This window comes from Chrysemys picta, chromosome 11, assembly GCF_011386835.1.
Source record: "Chrysemys picta bellii isolate R12L10 chromosome 11, ASM1138683v2, whole genome shotgun sequence".
Lineage (NCBI taxonomy): Eukaryota > Metazoa > Chordata > Testudines > Emydidae > Chrysemys > Chrysemys picta.
Genome location: NC_088801.1, coordinates 80,080,791 through 80,094,038, shown reverse-complemented (window position 1 = coordinate 80,094,038; position 13,248 = coordinate 80,080,791). Strand labels below are relative to the sequence as shown.

The 13,248-nt window shown below is 50.6% G+C and overlaps 1 protein-coding gene and 1 long non-coding RNA gene across 4 annotated transcripts in view; one reads left to right on the top strand and one right to left on the bottom strand.

The window, feature by feature from the left end:
• LOC135972145 (microtubule-associated protein 2-like) overlaps window positions 1-13,248 on the bottom strand; it is a 957,474-nt gene that overhangs the window by 124,950 nt on the left and 819,276 nt on the right. The gene's annotated exons all lie outside the window — the stretch shown is intronic.
• On the top strand, window positions 8,460-11,631 carry LOC135974225 (uncharacterized). Its single transcript, XR_010591448.1, has 2 exons — window positions 8,460-8,652; window positions 11,180-11,631. It is a non-coding gene; the product is annotated as an uncharacterized LOC135974225 (long non-coding RNA).

Here is a 13,248-nt window from a genome sequence, read left to right as displayed (position 1 = left end):
AGGCCCCAAATTGCCTCCCTTTCTCTCTACCCATGACACCCATGACTAATGAACAAGAAAAGGAACGGAACATTGGATTGGGGGAGGGGTCCAACAATGCAAAAGAACATGTGGTGAGAGACTTTTGTTTTGAATTCACTTTACTTGTTAAGTTAGGTATTTGTTCGTGTTTTATCTTTTATTTATTTGTAACCAATTCTGATTTTTTATGTCTCATTACTTGTAATCACTTAAAATATTTCTTTCTGTAGTTATTAACATTATTTTATCTAAACATGTGTGTGTTTCAAGTATGTGGGAAGCTCCATTTGAGATACCAAGGTATGTGCATATTGTTTTCTATTAATGAAATGATGGACTTTCTATGAGCTTGTATTGTTCAGGAAGCTACTGGGCAATACAAGCAGCACATTTCTGAGGACAAATTTAGGACTGGGAATTTTCTGGTGTCACTCTGAAATATAATTCAGGAGTGGTTGGTTAAAAGCACTCCTATAACTCAGCTAGAATAATTTACATGCTAGAGGCTGGGTGTGAGAAGGCCAGGAGTGGTTGTTCTCACAGCAAAGCAGCATAAATGGCACCCCAGGTTGTAGAATTGAGGGGACATTGCTGTCCATCAGTCCAGATTGTACCCTGGGGAATGTCACAGCAATGAATATCATAGGATGAATGAAGGTAGGAGTTGACATTTGTGATGAATGAGAAATGATAGATAGGGTGAGGATAGGCCTTGAAAGTGAAGACAAGTAGCTTATGTTTGATAGGCAAGGAGGAGCTTGTTGAGGGGGACGGGGCACTTCCTTAAGAGTCTTCTACAGACAATCCCAAAGAAAACTATAGCAGCCTTAACCTGCATGCACTAGATTCACACTAAAAATACATATGCTGTTAAAGATGACTGCAAAGGAGGTGGGAGGGGACCATGTTTTTTTTTTTTTTTTTTTTAATGCAGTTGGGGGGTGAGGGGCTGCTTTTTTCTTGTTGCTTTAGGAATATCAAATCATGACTTGCACATGCCCTTGCAGGGCCATAAGAACTGGGGTGTCAGCTCTTGCAGCCACTAATCGATTTACGTGGGTGTTGAATCAAGATCTTTCCTTCCAGCTGTGTCAGGTTGAGTTAAACAGTCTGAATAACAATCATTCCCCAACGTCGTTAACCAGGTTTCATTTGTATGGCAGCCGAAACCTATCTAGGCACTTAGGCGGCCCTTATCACCGTAGTACCCGAGTGTAGAGCCCTGCAAGTCTGCCGATATCTGAATACCGTGTTTGCAGATTGTGGATTGGATGCGAATACAAATTTTGTATCCATGCAGGGCTCTACCTGAGCACTTCACCGTCATCAATAGATTTTATCCTCACAACACCCCTGTGAGGTAGGAAAGTATTATCCTCATTGCACAGATGGGGGAACTGAGAATGGAGAGGCTAAGGGGGGATATTTGCAAAGGCCTGAATCAGTTATGTATCCAACTCCCAGTGACTTTCAATGGGCATTCGGTGCCTAACTGTCCTCTGTGTCTTTGGAAATCTCTCCCAAGTAAGCACAAAGAAAGTATGTGGCTGACCCAAACACATATCTCCTGAGTCGCAGTCCTGTGCCGAGTCCACTAGACAACACTTCCTCCCATTTTTTGATTTCAGGATTTTGATAATCTTGTCACTTTCCCAGTTGTCCAAGTCTTCCGGGCCGGGAGAGATCTAAGGTCCCCATCCTGCAAGGGTTCACTACATGGACAGAGCAGTGTGATTGCATGGAGACCCAGTAGAGTCATGGGAGTTCTGCACTGCGGTCCACCTGAGCAGAGGTTATTGCAAGATGAGGCCCCAGGCATTGTAAATGCCAGAAGGGAATTCACTAAAAGAAATAGTTTAATGAGGTTATTAATAAATAACTACTTGGTTCAATTCCATTACACGCTCCTGGTATCCTCCTTCTTGGGGAAGAAGACAACCTGGGGAACTATAGACCAGTCAGCCTAATTTCCATACCTGGAAAGATACTCGAACCATCAATATTAAATGGTCAATTTGTAAGCACCTAAATGATCAGGGGGTGGGGGGAGGGATAGCTCAAGAGGTTTGAGCATTGGCCTGCTAAACCCAGGGTTCTGAGTTCAATCCTTGAGGGGGCCACTTAAGAATCTGGGGCAAAATCAGTACTTGGTCCTGCTAGTGAAGGCAGGGGGCTGCACTCAATGACCTTTCAAGGTCCCTTCCAGTTCTAGGAGATGGGATATCTCCATTAATTTAATTTAATTTTTTTTAATCATGGGGTTCTAAGGAATAGCCAGCATGGATTTTTCAAGAACAAACCATGCCAACCAACCTAATTTCCTTCTTTGACAGGGTTACAAGCCTAGCAGATAGGAAGGAAGCAGTAGATGTGATATATGGTTATTTTAGTAAGGCTTCTGAGACAGTCCCATGTGACATTCTCATAAGCAAACTAGGGAAATGTGGTGTAGATGAAATAATATAACATGGGTGCACAGCTGATTGAAAGACTGAACTCAGAGAGTAGTTCTTAAGGGTTCACTGTGAAACCAGAGCATATCTAGTGGGATCCCACAGGGGTCACTCCTGGGTCCAGTATTAGTCAATATTTTCATTACTGACTTGGATAATGGAGTGGAAAGCATGCTTATAAAATCTGAGAATGACACCAAGCTGAGAGGGACAGAAGCACTTTGGAGGACAGGATTAGAATTCAAAATGACCCTGACAAATTAAAGAATTAGTCTGACCAGTCAGACCAATCAGCTTAATTTTGTTACCGGGAAAGATAATGGAGCAAATAATCAAAAAATCAATTTGTAAGCACCTAGAAGATAGGTGATACGTAACAGTCAACATGGATTAGTCAAAGAACAAATCATGTTAAACCAACTTAATATCCTTCTTTGACAGGATAACAAGCCTTGTAATATAACTCGACTTTAGCCTAAGGCTTTTGATACCATCTCACATGACCTGCTCATAAACAAACTAGGGAACTATCGCTTAGATGAACCTACTATAAGGTGGGTGCATAACTGGTTGGAAAATCATACTCAAAGAGCCATTATCAACGCTTCACAGTCAAGCTGGAAGGGGATATTAAGTGGGGTCCCACAGGAATCTGTCCAGGGTCCAGGTCTACTCAATATCTTCATAAATGATCTGTATAATGGCATGGAGAATACACTTATAAATCTGCAGATTATACCAAGCTGGGAGGGGTTGCAAGCACTTTAGAAGACAGGATTAGAATTCAAAATGATCTTGACAAACTGGTAAAATGGTCTGAAATAAATGCAATGAAATTCAGTAAGGACAAATGCAAAGTACTACACTTAGGGAGGAATAATCAGTTGCACAAATACATAGTGGGAAATAACCGCCTAGGCAGGAGTACTGCAGAAATGGATCTGGCTGTTAGCATGAATCACAAACTAGACATGAGTCACACGGCCCTTCCTGTTTTAATTTCAAACTTACTTCTCCGGGGAAGCTCAGCTCAGACGCAGCATCTAGTTTGTCAATGAAATTCCTGGGCTTTATCCCCATTTATGCTATGACCCCTTCACACTGCTCTGGCAGTATATTGGGGACTTTAAGTGGGAGTAAATTGCACCTGCACCCACTTCAAAGCATTGTACCACCACCAAAATGGTGTAAAGGGGATTTAGTGTAAAGGAAAATTAAACCCCTTTTGGTTTTTTTGTCCTGTTTTGTATGTCATTTGGTTATTAAGACAAAGAGATCGAGGTGGCCAAGATCAGTGTCAGAATGCAAAGTATACTTAAAGACACATTTCAGAGTGGTAGCCGTGTTAGTCTGTATCAGCAAAAACAACGAGGAGTCCTTGTGGCACCTTAGAGACTAAATTTATTTGGGCATAAGCTTTTGTGGTCTAAAACCCACTTCATCAGATGCATGGAGTGGAAAATACATTAGGCAAGTATATATACACAGTACATGAAAAGATGGGAGTTGCCTTACCAAGTGGGGGGTCAGTGCTAACGAGACAATTCAATTAAAGTGATATGCCAACATTTTTATGGCTGACTTAGAACAACGCTTCCTCAGCTCTCGTCCCCTAACGCCCCTACTCTACTTGCACTACATTGATGACATCTTCATCATCTGGACCCATGGAAAAGAAGCCCTTGAGGAATTCCACCAGGATTTCAACAATTTCCACCACACCATCAACCTCAGCCTGGATCAGTCCACACAAGAGATCCACTTCCTGGACACTACAGTGCAAATAAGCGATGGTCACATAAACACCACCCAATACCGGAAACCTACTGACCGCTATACTTACCTACATGCCTCCAGCTTTCATCCAGACCACATTACACGATCCGTTGTCTACAGCCAAGCTCTAAGATACAACCGCATTTGCGCCAATCCCTCAGACAGAGACAATCACCTACAGAAACTCTATCAAGCATTCTTAAAACTACAACACCTACCTGCTGAAGTGAAGAAACAGATTGACAGAGCCAGAAGGGTACCCAGAAGTCACCTACTACAGGACAGGCCCAACAAAGAAAGTAACAGAAGGTCACTAGCCGTCACCTTCAGCCCCCAACTAAAACCTCTCCAGCGCATCAACAAGGATCTGCAACCTATCCTGAAGGATGATCCCTCACTCTCACAGACCTAGGGAGACAGTCCAGTCCTTGCTTACAGACAGCCCCCCAACCTGAAGCAAATACTCACCAGCAACTACACACCACACAACAAAAAACACGAACCCAGGAACATATCACTGCAACAAACCCTGTTGCCAACTTTGTCCGCATATCTATTCAAGGGACACCATCATAGGACCTAACCACATCAGCCACACCATCAGGGGCTCGTTCACCTGCACATCTACCAATGTGATATATGCCATCATGTGCCAGCAATGCCCCTCTGCCATGTACATTGGCCAAACCGCAGAGTCTCTACACAAAAGAATAAATGGACACAAATCAGATGTCAAGAATTATAACATTCAAAAACCAGTCAGAGAGCACGTCAATCTCCCTGGACACTCAATAACAGACTTAAAAGTGGCAATTATTCAACAAAAAAAACTTCAAAAGCAGACTCCAATGAAAAACTGCAGAACTGGAATTAATTTGCAAACTGGACACCATCAAATTAGGCCTGAATAAAGACTGGGAGTGGATGGGTCACTACAAAAACTAATTTCCCCCTACTGTTACTCACACCTTGTCAACTGTTTGAAAAGGGCCACCCTGCTTACATTGGCCTCGTTACCACTACAAAAGTGATTTTTCCTCCCTTGGTATCCTACTGTTGAGAATAGCCCACTTCCACTTTAATTGAATTGTCTTGTTAGAACTGACCCCCCACTTGGTAAGGCAACTCCCATCCTTTCATGTTCTGTGTATATATTCTGCCTACTGTATTTTCCACTCCATGCATCTGATGAAGTGGGTTTTAGCCCATGAAAGCTCATGCCCAAATAAATTTGTTAGTCTCTAAGGTGCCACAAGTACTCCTCGTTGTTTTTTTTAAAGACCCATGTATACTTAAAGACACAGCAGCTCATTTTTACAAAAGCAAGAAATATGTTTCAAATGCGAGAAGTACAGTTTGTTACACGTATTTAATTGCTGATAGGAAGATGGAGCAAGCAAGCTGGATTTCTAGTAACACCATGAAAGCACCAAAGAAATATTCACATTTCCACAGGTAAGTGAGGCACTCGGAGATCTTTATCCGATAGATTCCTCATGGGAAGTTAGGGTGCACTGAAACACTTCTTCAAAAGCATCCAGAAAAGGCTCAGTGATTTCATCAACTGTGACATGTCTCTGGAGTTCTTCGCTCAGGGAGGTGACACCCGTCCCTTCGAGTCCACAAGGAACAATGTGATCAAACCACGTAAGATCTGTGCAGCAGTTTAGCGCCAGCCCATGAGAGGTTATATGCCTTCCACAATGGACACCTGAAAAGCAAAACATACATGTCACCTCGTTCAGTGCTATGTACCACACACCACCCCTCCCCCAAAGTCATCTTAAATGTCAGATCCCAAGGCCAGAAGGGACCATCGTGATCATCTAGCCTGATCTGTATAACACAAGCTACAGAACTTCCCCCAAATAACCCCTAGAGCAGATCTTTCAGAAAAACATCCAATCCTGTTTTAAAAATTACCAGTGATGGGCAATCCGCTATAGCCCTTGGCAAGTTGTTCCAATGGTTAAATATCCCCTTCACACTAAGACTCCTATCCACCTTACCACATAAGTTGCCCAGCTGATGAGGCACCAATGCTGTAGTGCTTATCAGCAGCGAGGGCGCTGAGACCATAGCTTATCACGTTCACCAATACGGTCTCAATGTTTCCTTGTACTCCCCCACCATCTGTTATCTCATCTTACACTTCAACTGTAAGTTCTTTGGGGACAGAGACCTGCCTGCCTGCACTGTACTTGTGACTGGGGTTCCCAGGCTCTATTATAATACAAATCTAGCCCAGGGCACTGGGTTCATTGTTATTGCAGAGACATGCAGGCATGGTGTGCAGTCCCTCATGAGGAAGTGAAATTCTTGTAAATATCGGCTTGTTAACCGGACAAATCCTGCCTATTAGCAGGATTGGCTCTGGTAGCGAATGAGGACAAAGGACAGCATGATGTGCATGTTCACAGTCATACATAGTAGATCCCTGATTTTCCCGCTTTGCACTGCACAACAGGAGAGCTGGGATTCTACACTACTGTACTGTGACCATTGTTTTTAGAGAATCATAGAGCTTTTCAGTAGCAGAAAATTTCCAGGAATTATTAAGGCCCACGTCCTGAAAGATTTACACATGTGCACAATTTTAGTCAGAGGAGTAATCCAATGAGATTACACACATGAGTAATGGTACACACATGCAGAAATCTTTCCAGGACTGAGGCATAAAAATGTAGTTCCAGTGATTTACAAGTAAGCCCTAAGATTATTAGAATTGAGATTAGCGTGCGGGGGGGATCTCTATTATTTCAGTATGTGGAATGCCTTTAGCCACACTCCATGTATAATCAGGTCACACTCTACCTGCTATTTTCCATGGATCTTTCACACAGCAGCACATGAAAGGAGAAGCAGTTTAATAAAGGCTACGCTACGGCCTTGTCTCTGCTAGAAAAGGATCTGCCAGTGTAACTATACCAGCAAACCATCTTAGTGGAGGTGCCGTTTGTACCAGGAAGAGTGCATTTGCTGGTATAACTTATATCAGTTCCCTAAATGAAATAAACGATATCAGCAAAAGCATGGTTTTGCTTGTATAACTGCATCTACATTTGTGCTTTTGCCACCACCATCAGGTCAGTTATGGGGTGTGATTTTTTCCACGCTTGATAACATAGCTACACTGGCAAAAATTTTAAGGGTAGACCAGGTCTACGCTAGGAGCTATGCTGTCAAAAACCTCTAGTGTGGACATATTTATATTGGTATAGAAGTGCTTATTGGATTTCCCTGACCGGGATGAACGATACCAGTATAAACACTGTTATAACTGTGTCTATACTACCGCTTTACTGGCATATCTACGTTAGTAAAAATCACATCCCAAACCAACACAGCAATGCCAGTAAGACTCATTAGAGCAGACCAGGCGAAGCAGAAAAGCATGGCCTTGATCCTGCACTGAAAACCCCATGGGTGGATCCCTACATCCGTGCTGAGCCCCACTGGAGTCTGTGCGGTTCATTGCAGCATCAGGGCCTGTGATCATAAAACCACGAACACTGGTGGGGCACTTGGGCGGGTGCAAACCCTGAAACTACTCTTAACTCACTCAAGGCTGCTCAGCCCCATCTCCTGCCAACTTCCCAGGAGCTCCCCAAGTCTCCACTTGTCCCCTGATCCTCTAGCTCTCTGCTACCCGCCATGACCTCCTGCCTTCTCCTCAGGGACCCCCTGAACCCCTGCATCCCCTGACTGCTACCCCCCATTTCCCATGCACCCTTCTTCCTGTCTCCTCCCCAGGGACCCTGAGCCCCCAACATACCCCAACCCCCACCTCTCTCCTGCCCCCCATTTTACCCCCACTCCTCTTCCTGTCTCCTCCCCAGGGACCCTGAGCCAACTACATCACCCAACCCCCACCTCTCTCCTGCCCCCCATTTCCCCTGCACCCCTCTTCTTGTCTCCTCCCCAGGGACCCTGAGCCCCCAACATACCCCAACCCCCACCTCTCTCCTGCCCCCCATTTTACCCCCACTCCTCTTCCTGCCTCTGAGCCCCCCACATACCCCAACCCCCACCTCTCTCCTGCCCCCCATTTTACCCCCACTCCTCTTCCTGCCTCCTCCCCAGGGACCTGGAGCCAACTACATCACCCAACCCCCACCTCTCTCCTGCCCCCCATTTCCCCTGCACCCCTCTTCTTGCCTCCTCCCCAGGGACCCCGCTCCCCTCACTCCCTTCCTGCCCCGGGACCCCCCGAACCCCGCGCTTCTCCCAGCCCCCCGCCTCCCCCCGGATCCCGGCCCGGCGCAGAGCTGGCGGCCCCGCAGCCACACGCCGGTGGAGGGCGGCGGCAGGGCGCGCGGGGCGGGCAGGCCCAGGCGGCGGCAGAGGCCGAGGCGCCGCGGGTCCGGCACCGGGTAACAGCAGCTGGCCCGGGCCGCGGAAGGTGAGCAGCGCCCGCAGCCGCCGCTCCCTCGCCCGCCGGGTCGGGGCCGCCCCGCAGCCCGCGCGTGTACACGGGCCCCGCCGGCTCGGAGAGCAGCAGCCAGCCCGCCGCGCCCGGCCCCACGCAGCGCTCCTGCGCCGCCAGCGACTCCGCGTAGGGCAGCCGGCCGGGCCCGCATCGCCCCGCCGCTGCCGGCCAGAATGCCTGCCTGGCTGCCTGGGGGAGCGCGGGGCGGGGGGGCGACTCGAGGCGGGGCTGGGAGTGGGGTAGGGCAGGGTGGGGTAGGGCTCAGAGGTGGGGTAGGGATCAGAGGCGGGGGAAGGCAAGGTGGGGTAGTGGTCAGAGGTGGGGTAGTGGAAGGCAGGGTGCGGTAGGGCTCAGAGGTGGGGAAAGGCAGGGTGGGGTAGGAGGCAGAGGTGGGGTAGGGGAGGCAGGGTGGGGTAGGGCTCAGAGGCGGGGGAAGGTAGGGTGGGATAGGGGTCAGAGGTAGGGTAGGGGAAGGTAGGGTGGGGTAGGGGGCAGAGGTAGGGTAGGGGAAGGTAGGGTGAGGTAGGGGGCAGAGGTGGGGGAAGGCAGGGTGAGATAGGGCTCAGAGGTGGGGTAGTGGAAGGCAGGGTGGGGTAGGGCTCAGAGGTGGGGGAAGGCAGGGTGAGGTAGGGGTCAGAGGTGGGGTAGTGGAAGGCAGGGTGGGGTAGGGCTCAGAGGTGGGGTAGGGGAGGCAGGGTGGGGTAGGGCTCAGAGGCGGGGGAAGGCAGGGTGAGGTAGGGGTCAGAGGTAGGGTAGGGGGAGGTAGGGTGGAGTAAAGGTCAGAGATGGCACTGAGGTGGAGGCGGGGGGAAGGCAGGGTGAGGTAGGGGTCAGAGGTGGGGTAGGGGAGGCAGGGTGGGGTAGGGCTCAGAGGCGGGGGAAGGCAGGGTGGGGTAGGGGTCAGAGATGGCACTGGGGTGGAGGCGGGGGGAAGGCAGGGTGAGATAGGGCTCAGAGGTGGGGTAGTGCTCAGAGGTGGGGTAGTGGAAGGCAGGGTGGGGTAGGGCTCAGAGGTGGGGTAGGGGAGGCAGTGTGGGGTAGGGCTCAGAGGCGGGGGAAGGTAGGGGTGAGGTAGGGGTCAGAGGTAGGGTAGGGGAAGGTAGGGTGGGGTAGGGGTCAGAGATGGCACTGGGGTGGAGGCAGGGGGAAGGCAGGGTGGGGTAGGGGTCAGAGGTGGGGTAGTGGAAGGCAGTGTGGGGTAGGGCTCAGAGGTGGGGAAAGGCAGGGTGGGGTAGGAGGCAGAGATGGCACTGGGGTGGAGGCGGGGGAAGGCAGGGTGAGATAGGGCTCAGAGGTGGGGTAGTGGAAGGCAGGGTGGGGTAGGGCTCAGAGGTGGGGGAAGGCAGGGTGAGGTAGGGGTCAGAGGTGGGGTAGTGGAAGGCAGGGTGGGGTAGGGCTCAGAGGTGGGGTAGGGGAGGCAGGGTGGGGTAGGGCTCAGAGGCGGGGGAAGGCAGGGTGAGGTAGGGGTCAGAGGTAGGGTAGGGGGAGGTAGGGTGGAGTAAAGGTCAGAGATGGCACTGAGGTGGAGGCGGGGGGAAGGCAGGGTGAGGTAGGGGTCAGAGGTGGGGTAGGGGAGGCAGGGTGGGGTAGGGCTCAGAGGCGGGGGAAGGCAGGGTGGGGTAGGGGTCAGAGATGGCACTGGGGTGGAGGCGGGGGGAAGGCAGGGTGAGATAGGGCTCAGAGGTGGGGTAGTGCTCAGAGGTGGGGTAGTGGAAGGCAGGGTGGGGTAGGGCTCAGAGGTGGGGTAGGGGAGGCAGTGTGGGGTAGGGCTCAGAGGCGGGGGAAGGTAGGGTGAGGTAGGGGTCAGAGGTAGGGTAGGGGAAGGTAGGGTGGGGGTAGGGGTCAGAGATGGCACTGGGGTGGAGGCAGGGGGAAGGCAGGGTGAGGTAGGGGTCAGAGGTGGGGTAGGGGAGGCAGGGTGGGGTAGGGCTCAGAGGCGGGGGAAGGTAGGGTGAGGTAGTGGTCAGAGATGGGGTAGGGGAAGGTAGGGTGGGGTAGGGGTCAGAGATGGCACTGGGGTGGAGGCGGGGGAAGGCAGGGTGGGATGGGGTCAGAGGTGGGGTAGTGGAAGGCAGGGTGGGGTAGGGTCAGGTGGATCTGGGGTGGGGTCAGAGGCAGGGGAAGGTAGGGTGGGGTAGTGTTCAGAGATGGCGCTGAGGTGGAGTCGGGGGTGGGGTAGGGGGCAGGGTGAGGAAGGGGTCAGAGGTGGAGCTGAGGTTAGGCTGGGATGGGCTGTGAGTTGGGTCAGGTGGGTGAGGGGTTGGGGTGGGGTGTGGGATGCGGTAGGGGACAGAGGAAGGGTAGGGTGAGAGTAGAGGTTAGGTGAAGCTGGGGATAGGGTGGGATGGGGAATCAACGTTGGGGTTGTGTGATGAAGTGGGGGAATTGTCTTGTTTTTTTCTTGTTTTTCCAATGGTTTGCATGCAGAGGGGGTGGGACTCAGTTTCCCTGGGTGTTACTGGTTTAACGAGGTGATGGGAGAGGGAGTTTGTTGTTACAGAGGACCAGCTAGGGAACTTGGGACACCAGCCAATGGCCTGGAGAATGGATACCCCAGCGACTGGCGACCTGGTGACCCAGAGGCCCAGCTCAGGAGTCGCAGCCAGTTCTGGCTAGTGGGAGAACAATGGACTGTAAAGAGAGGACCCCCCGGTGACCTAACAAGCTGGTTCCAGCCAGAGGGGGCCAGAGGACGGAAGAGAGGAGAGGAGTCCCAGGCGACCCTGTTTACCTGGAGAGAAGACAATGGACAGAGGCGGGGCTTGAGGGTGGTGATATCAGATACCCATCTGGGAAGCAGGAGGGCTCTGGGCTGGAGAGGGAGAGCAGGCAGAGCCCACCTGGATGCAGGGGAGACTTGGATGTGCTGTGCTGAGGGAAGCCAGGCTCGAGGGCCCTAAGCGTTTCCTGTGCTATGTTCAGACGCTCAATAAACCTTCCTGTTTTACACTGGCTGAGTGTCACTCCAGTCTAGAGAACAGGGTTACATTATTCCCTTTGGGGAGTGGAGTCCCTGGGGTTCCAGAGCGAGTGGACTCCCTGATGGGGCCCACGGCGAGAAACAGGTGTGCTAAGGCTCCGAGAGGTGCGGCTCCAGGAGGTGGAGGGGCTTAACCCCCGAGAGAGAGTGGACCCCCGACAAGGGTTGGCACACTGAAGGGGGTTCCTCCCAGGGACCGCACAGGGCCAAGAGTGGGCACGATCTGTGAGTCCGTGACAGGTTGATTTCACATAGAATAGGGATCTGATGCATAAGGAGGGCAGGGGTGGGAGTCTGGGGGTGGAGCAGGAGGTGGGGGGAGCAGGAGGTGGGGTGGGGTGAAGTTAGGTAAAATGTAGTGGGTTATTCTGTGCTCTTAGCCCCATGCCTATATGCCAAGTGTGTGACCCATCAACAGATGAAGCTTTGCTTTCCCCACCATTGCATCACCTCTCTTATTATTTAATTTAAGTGGAATTGATGCTTTCCAGTGGTTTACATGTAATGTCCTTTTAACTGACTCTGGTGAGTTAGAGTCATAGAGATTAAGGCCAGAAGGGACCATCAGATCATCTAGTGTGACCCCCCTGTATATCACAGGCCACCAACACCACCCAGCACGCGTATACTAACCCAGCAACCCAAATTAAACCGAAGTATTCCAGCCCACTGGAGACTAGACTGTTATGTGCCACAGGGAGACAATACAAGGGACCAAGATGCATCAGTGCCTGAGGCCCCTGCAATGGCAGGGACATGATTAAGTGAGATAGACCCAGATATAACTTTGGCAAGTGACCCTCATTCCACAGGGATGGAAGGTGGAGAGGAAGGTGAAACCCCCCCCAAGGTCACTGCCAGACTGACCTGTGGAAAAATTCCTTCCCTATCCCACGTATGGCAATCAGTCCCTGAGCATGTGAGCAAGAATAGCACCTGAGAGAGCGTGCTTGGTGCCGCCCACCTCAGAGCCCTGGCCCTCCTTATCCAGTGTCCATTTCCAGCCCAGGCTATCTCTGGTGCTTCAGAGGAAGGAGACAAAAACAAATAAACAAAACAATAAAAAAAACCCAAAACAGAATACATTGGGTGGGGGAGAAAAATAATCCCTTTTTGATCCCTACAGGTGGCTGGCTGGAAGTGAGCCCTGCCCCTTACCATCAGAAGCAACCCTGTCAGACAATTGCACTCATAAACTTGTCCAGCTCTGTCTTAAAACTCATGAAGTTCCACAACTCCTACTGGGAGCGAGCTGCCCTGGAGATTCTTATACAGTGCACAGCCCCTGTTCTGTGCTCCATTGCACATTAGAACAGTACAGAGAATGGCCAGCAAATCCTAAAAGCAATCCCAGCAGGCACAACTAGTGGGTGCATGGCACATGTGTCAGGTTATCACCGTGCTAGCAGCACAGACTGCTGTTGGCACAGTGCAGGGCCTGTGACTTGTGCAATTGTAAGCCCCGTGAAATGTAGGTTTCATTTCAGGCAGAAGTAAGGAAAGGAGCTTCCCAGCCTGAGAGGGGATATTCCCCACATGACATTTAGTATAGCTTAGTTAATGTTTTTTTTTTTAGAAGGCAGCAAAAT